Source organism: Pteropus alecto, unplaced genomic scaffold (assembly GCF_000325575.1).
Source record: "Pteropus alecto unplaced genomic scaffold, ASM32557v1 scaffold155, whole genome shotgun sequence".
Taxonomy (NCBI): Eukaryota; Metazoa; Chordata; class Mammalia; order Chiroptera; family Pteropodidae; genus Pteropus; species Pteropus alecto.
In genome coordinates, this window is record NW_006438113.1 from 6906975 (window position 1) to 6914675 (window position 7701).

Consider the following 7701-nt stretch of genomic DNA (forward strand, 5'->3'; position numbering starts at 1 on the left):
TCAGACAAGAACACTTTCATTGGCAATATAAGAGCTTGACTGGGAGTGATGATCTCAGGCAGGCTGGGACCCAGAACTCACACTAAACAGATTTGGCATTGAAAATAACTTCACTACATTTAGCTCAAACTGGCCTCCTAATGTGAGATTTTCATCATGGGCTTGTGCATTTCTCTATGACTTAAAACCAAAGGCATAGTCTGCATATTCCCCTCAATCTTAGCAATAGTGACCAATATGGTTCCACAAGGACATCTTCCTTTCAGTAAGCAAATCACAAATCTCCCAACATTCATTTATTCATTTAGAAACATTAAGTGACCACCTATTTTATCTATCTGCCAGACTCTATTGACAAAAACATTGCCACTACCAACAAATGCAGTTAAACCAGATGAATCTCGTGGATTTCGTTAAAAGAAAAATTTATATTTATTTTTTTCTCCTTCCTCCTTTCCAGAAAAATTTTCCATGCATTTATATTGGATATAGACTTGATTATGATTTGGTTTCTGTGCTAAAGGAACAAGTAACTTATCTTCATGGAGTGGCAAAATGGCACCCCACCAAGAGGAAGCCCAAAGCCCAGTCAAAGGAGCTCTTTGAACAGCCAGGAGCCAGCCTTTCTGGCGTGAGATTTGGCCAGAGCCTTGAGGGTGTCCAGCAATGGCAGACAGAGTCTCTGGGCTGAGTTATGGTTCTTGTTCCTTCTATGTTTATCCCCCTGTTGTTCTAGCTTGAGATTTGGGCAAATGGATACCATCTCCACACTGCTAAGGGAAACCAACATATAGATGTAGGATCTATCCCAGGCCAGAGCTTTACTGAGAGAGGAGTATCCCTAGGGCCAGCTGGGTGTGGCAGCACATTTCGTACCTGACCCACCCCAAGGAGAAGGTGAAACTCTGAGAACCACATAGGGACCACTTGATCCAGCCCCAGTGAAGGGCCTAGAGTGAATTCTCAGCCCATCAGGGTTTTGCGCTAATGAGAGAGGACAGTTCTTTCTCATATACCCTGGGTAGGAGTAGATTAAAGGGACTCACTATCTGTCTCACTCATGAGGCACTTAATCAAATAATGCTTTGAGCACTCACTTTTATTTCCTTCTCATGCTGTTCTCTAACTTTTCCTGGAAATAAGTTTTAATCTCAACCTACAGGTGCCCAGAAGAAAGAAATGGAGACCTATCTACATTTACTTTGTTATTTTGAAACCAAACTTAGAGCATAAGTTCTGGCAAAGAATAGTTTTACTTCTTCTGAGAATGGGAAGCAATCTAGAAAATGCAGCAACATAAACACCCAAAACATTGTTATTTAGGAAAATCAAGTGACTTAATGGAAACTTGGGATATCTTCCCAGCCTTATCACTCACTTACTTGGTGTGTGAACGCAAGCAAGTATTCCATTTCTCAGAGCATCAATTTCCTGTTTGAAGATACACTATTCTGGAGAATAGGGGGTGAATGGTTGCCAGAAGCATAACTCACTGTTCTCTTCACCCCTAGCATTTCACATGAACCTAAGTCCAGCTTACAGCTTGGTACCCAGAAGGCCTTTAGCAAATAAGTCCTGAATGAGTGAAAAACCTTTTACAAGCAGGACACATACTCCAAATGGGTCGCAACCCAGGCTCTTTGCAGTAGGACTTTTGGAAAATCTCTCTAGATGCGGCTTCATCTGAATGCTGATTTCCTGCAAACCAGCTGAGCTGTATTTACAGTATCTACATTTGTTTTGGAAAAAATCCAAATGTCCACTTAACTGGGCTGGATGCCAGCATAATCTTTCTATATTGTTTGTAACCATGAGATTAATGGTGGGCCTTGCCCTGAACCTTCTGGTTACATCATTCACCTGGGGTGTCTCTTCAGTGCAGATAATAATGGGTTGGTCTTCATTGTGGCAGTCCTGCTCTGTCTTAGGAGCCTGGCTTCTGTGGGGAGGAAATGTGGGGATGGAGCTGCATTGTGTTAAAGCTAGACTATGGTGAGTGCTGAGATAAGTCCCAAGTCCAACCCACTTTATCTATTCTGTACCAGCGCTGCGTGATCTTAGGCAAGTCACTTAATCTTTCTGAACCTCAGTTTCCTCGTATGTAAGGGTCATATCACTTATTTCACACAGTTATGGTGAGGATTAAACAAAAGAAGTGCTTAATAAATACTTGCATTCTATCCATCGATATACACATTCACACATTTCTGTTGTCAATGGAAAGATGGTTGAGCAGTTCGTTTGATGTTAAAATAGGACATATGTAACAGCTCAATAACAACAAACCCATTAAAAATGAACAAAGGATTTGAATAGATATTTCTCCAAAGAATATATATCAATGGACAGTAAGCACATACAAAGATGCTTCACATCATTAGAGAAATGCTAATCAAAACCACAATGAAATACCACTTAACATCCATTGGGATGGCTATAATAAAAAAATAAAATAAAATAAAACAGAAAATAATAAGTGTTGGTGAGGGTATAAAGAGACTGGACCCTTTGTGGACTGCTCTTGGCAATGTAAAATTGTGTGTCATTGTGAAAAATAGAATGGTGGTTAATCGAAAAAATTAAGCAAGATATGACTCAGCAATTAATCTTCTGAGTACATACCCAAAATAAGGAAAAGTTGGGATTCAAACAACTATTTGTACACACATGTTCACAGTAGCATTATTAAAAATAGCTAAAAGATAAAAGCAATTCAAGTGACTATTGAGGGATGAACAGATAAACAAAATGTGGTGTATACATACACTGGAATATTATTTGGTCTTAAAAAGGAAGGAAATTCTGACATGTTACAACATGGATGAACCTTGAAGACATTATGCTAGGTGAAATAAGCAAGTAAAAAAAAAGTCAAATATTGTATGCATCTACTTATACGAGATACCTGGAGCAGTCAACTGCATAAAGACAGAAAGTAGAATAATGGTTACCAGGGGCTAGGGGGAGAAGGGATTGGAGAGTTAGTATTAAATGGGTACAGAATTTCAATTTTAGAAGACAAAAAGTTCTGGAAATGGATGGTCATCATGGTTGCCCAACAATGTGAATGTACTTAATGTAACTGAACTGTACACTTAAAAATGGTTAAAATGGTAAATTATATGTTATCTATATATAGTCACAATTTAAAAATTAAAAAAAAATGACATGGGCTGTGATGTTATTTCCAACAGAGAAATCAAATTTCTTGAGGTTTTGATTTCCAAAGAGACTTCAACATTCTCCGAATTATTTTTATTTGTAAGATGATTAGTGGTAATGATCTTAATCATAGCGATTTTACAGTTTTTTTTGAACCATCAGAGGCAATCCCAGTTCTTCCTCATAATGGAAACACCTTTATAGATGAAAAAAATTGAGGCTTGAAAAGAACTCACTCTTCAGCAAGGACCTCAAGATCACCTAGATGTTTGCTTGGCAGAGCCAGAAGCACAGCGCAGTTGGATGTGTGTGGGCTAGTCACCATGTATGTGGGCAGAACACAAGAACAGAAAGAGTTTTGTCCACTGAAGGCATATCTCTGTAAAGGTGGGGTTATCCAGATTCTTCAACTAGAGTCTCAAGATTAGGCAATTTCCAGTCATGGTAAGGAGCTCTGACAGGAAGCATCTGACTTCTGCCAGCTCTATCCTCCACTGGGTGCAGGCTGAGGAGGAGTGTGGAGTTTCCTAAGGGGATCACCAGTTCCTTACAGAAGATTATTTCTGACTGAATTCTAGAGATGCTGGGAAATAGCAATGGCCTGGATGTCCAAAGATTGGGTACTGGTCTTAGCTCTATCAATAACTTCCTTTGTGACCTGGGGAAATCCGCTAACCTCTTTGGGCCACTGGCTTCTCTCTGCACTTTGTACCTCTCTGGAGGTTGGTGTCAAAAACTAGGAGTGGATGGAAAGGTTTGTGTGAGCAACAAAACATGTGTGTTTGTGGCGGGGAGCAGGGTGGAGGGAACATGTCCACTCAGCAAAGGAAGGAAGAGCTCAAGGCTATAGCAGTTTCAAAAGCACAGTTAAAGATTAGCATTCAAAAAGCAGTTATAGAACATATGTCTGGTTTTCTGCCAAGGGAGTTTATTTATAAATGGTATTTTACTTACTCCTCACATAGCCTTGTAAGGTGGGCATTGTTATCCTGTTTTCCAGGTAAGTCTTGGAGGAGTTAAAAAGTGTGCTCAGGATCACACAGGTACTGAGCAATAGATGTTAATTCAGATTTGCCTCCTGCACAGCCATCAAGTCACACTTCCTCCCTTGAGACTGTAATGTAATTCAGGCCAGTAATGGATGCTGGGTGCTACATGCAAAGATGAAGATACAGTCCCTGCATTTGGGGAGTGAATCCCATCAATAGATAATACCAATGCACTGTGGTGGGTTCTAGGTACTTTTGCTGTAGCATCTTTGCCACACTTTTTTTTCACTGCATAATTAATTGGCTACAAGGCAATTTTGCCATAAAAAAATATAACTTGTTGACAGTTTATTGGTTGGGTTTTTTTCGTCAGTTGGGTTTTATTTCTCCACCAATGAAGTTCTTGCGGTTGTTCTCATTTTTACATTACATATAAATCTTAGCTATTCCTTATAATGGTCTATATAGCGACAAGTAGACGTGGTGGTCTTAAAATAGTTAGCATTTCTTCCAAAGACAATGATTTGCTCCAAGAGTTGGTTTCTCATTTTGAAACACACTACATTGGGAGAAGACAGAGAGACTGAGAGCCCTCATTGCAGGCACAGAGTTGAACCCACATTTCCCATAGAGTGAAGACAAGTGCTTAAATACAATCCATAAAATAAAACCAGTTATTTGTGCAGTATTGCCATGGATCTACACACATTTAAAATGTACTCAAATATTTTGCATTTCACAATAAAGTGTTTCTAATTTTGTTATGTCCTTTTTAATGTCCCTCTTTTATTTTTCATGATTTTATCTGTTTTATGGCAAAATTGCCTTACAGTCGATTAGTTATGCAGCAAAAATGCAGCAAAAATGCTTGCAGCAAAGATGTCTATGGCGAAGATGCTTATAGTGAAAATATGGACATGGTGAGTGCTGAGCTAAGGAGCATCACTTTTTTTTTTTTCTGAGAAACAGTCAATAAAATTTAATACAGCCTCATGCACCCAGAAGGAGGCGGTGCCCGATTTGGAGGGGTGATGGCTATGTCCAAGTAGTCTCCGATCTGGAACTTCTGCGACTGCAGGGTCATGGCATCGTTGCTCCCCTTCCTCCCAGGCATGGTGCTGCCAATCTCCTTTACTCGATAGCCAGGTCTTTTAATATCCGTAAAGACAATTGCAAAATTGAAATGCGTGCCCTTCTTTCTAGCTTCTGGGTAGGCTTCTGTCACTAAACTCATCAGCTCTTTCAAGGTTGCATCCATCCAGGTGTAGATCTACAGCTCGCTGGATGGCACGTTGCCGCAGGAGAACTCGTCCATGCAGTGCTGGTGGCCGTTGTTGGTGGTGAATACGCACAGCAGCAGCGGGCATATCTTCTCCCAATGGATGAACTTCTCGGGCTCCTTCTTGATCTCCTCCTGGGTGACGTGCAAGCAAGGGATATATACCCGAATTTAGAGGTGCTAGAAGGGATTTCTGGAAAACTTGTATATGAGCTAGGTTGTGAAGGGTACATAAGAGTTGGCCAGGCAAGAAAGAGTAGAAAGGTGTTCCAGGCAGAGGTTCCTGCATGAGTAACCATGCAGAGGCACAGACCAGCATGCCATGTTTGGAGAACCAGATTTTTAGCCCACCTATGGTATGGAGCTCAAGATAGGGAAGAAGATAGAGCTGGAGAAATGGGCAGAATCTTGGGTATGGCCCCAGAGGCTTAGGTTGTATCCTGTGAGTAATAGGAAGCCATGGGAAGGTTAAAAGCCAGGAAACCTCTTGCACACACTCACAAACACACACACATGTGTGTGCACACACACGCATGTACATACTCAAATTGAGAGAGAGAAGCCTTCAGCTGCATCGTTGAGAATGGGTGGGTGTAGTGGTAGGTAGCCATGTAAGAAGAGAGTTTAGAACACTTGTTCAGAGGTTATTGAATAGTCTTGGCAAGAGCTAAGAGGGCCCCAAACTCAGCTTGCTATAAATCTGTATCCTGGGCTCCTAGCACAGGGCCAGGCTTCAGTGAAAGATGGTCCAGAGGGTGAGTTCTGGAATCAGGCTCCAGCAGTCACCAGCTGTGCAGCCTGGGTGTTATTTCACCTATATGTTCCTTGAATTCTTCTGCTTTCAAATAGAGTTAACACTAGCACTGGATTATAGTAAGGATTGAGGGAGGAGTAAGCAATGAAAGGAGTGCAGCGTAGTGTTGGGTGTCCCAGTCACAGCTCAGTAACTGTGTGGCTTGCTTGTGTGAAAGGGGTACCTCTTACCATCCCTGTGAAGGCTCCACTGCCTATTCCTCAGTGCCCCCTCCCCCGTCCCCACCCAAGCCTCAAAGGAGGGGGTGGGCAGTTTAGTATTAAATGGCCCGGATGAAATGCATTCTGCTGGCAATTGCCTTCATTGCCTGCTGTAAAAATACATCTATATTTAAATATGCTGGGATAATTCTTAAGTTTTATTAGTACTTAAATATTTTGGCATGTTTATTTCTCTGGGAACAATTATGGAGGTTTCATTGTTTTACTCACAAAAAAGAGACTAAATCTCCTTTTACAATAAACCCGTGACAGGTTGAATATGGCGTTATCCCCAGCGTGTGTCCTATTATTGTCTAGTCAGCTCTTGGGGTGCACAAGCAGAACTGGGGAGGGCGGGTGATGGTCCTCAGAGTGGTGCCTTGTCCACGGCCCCAGATATCTCCTGTTTACCACTCCCCACCTGCTCTCTACCTTCTCCTCTGTGGCTGCCTGGTGGACCTGTGTTCTCTGGCTTCCCATCAAGTTTGGCCAGTGGGAAGGCTCCAGCAAGAGATCCAGGGAGGGAAGAAAGGGAAATCGAAGCATTAGGTTGCTGGCTTTCTCCCTTTGGGGTCACCAGGGGCTCCTGTCTGGCCAACCAGATATCACCCTAGGCCTCACTGTCTCCCTATTGTCATAACTGCTCTCTCCTCCTGTGCCATCAGATCCAGTGTGAGAAGGGCACCCCATTGCTACTGCCTTCTACATGCCACACTGTCTCCATGGTTTTCTTCCACCCCGGCCCTGCTTTTGTAAATGGTCCTTTATTAGCTTCCCCTTAATGACCTCATCTGAGTGAGCCAGCTGTCTCCTGTAAAGACCCTGATGGACATGACACCCTCCTGAGGCCTTTGCCACTGAGGAAGTACACATGCATCAGGCACTTTGGTTAATGCTCGTAACAACCTCGTAAGTGGAGAGGGAGGGCAGTCTGCTTTCTCTTGTTTTACTGAAAAAGACACCAAGGCCCAGAGAGGTTGCCTGTTCCTCCCAATGTCACACAGCTAGTAAGCAAAGAAAGCAGAATTAAAGACCAAGGCCATTGAGCGCAGGCTGCAGATTCTTCCTACCCCTTCACAGCTGGCAGTTGTGGAAAGTCTGAGAGAGTGATGGGGAAGCATTGAGGTCAGTTGTTATTCCACCTTGGAGAAGATCCCACTCTCACTTGCTGTGCAAAGTGCTGGTCTCCTTCCTGGGACAGATGAGAGTATGGGATGGGGGAGGCATAGCTAAGTGATATGGGAGAGACTGAGGACT

The 7701-nt window shown here is 42.5% G+C and overlaps 1 pseudogene; it reads right to left on the bottom strand.

The window, feature by feature from the left end:
* Window positions 1-5130: 5130 nt before the first annotated feature.
* On the bottom strand, window positions 5131-5580 carry LOC102893509 (annotated as a pseudogene).
* Window positions 5581-7701: the final 2121 nt, after the last annotated feature.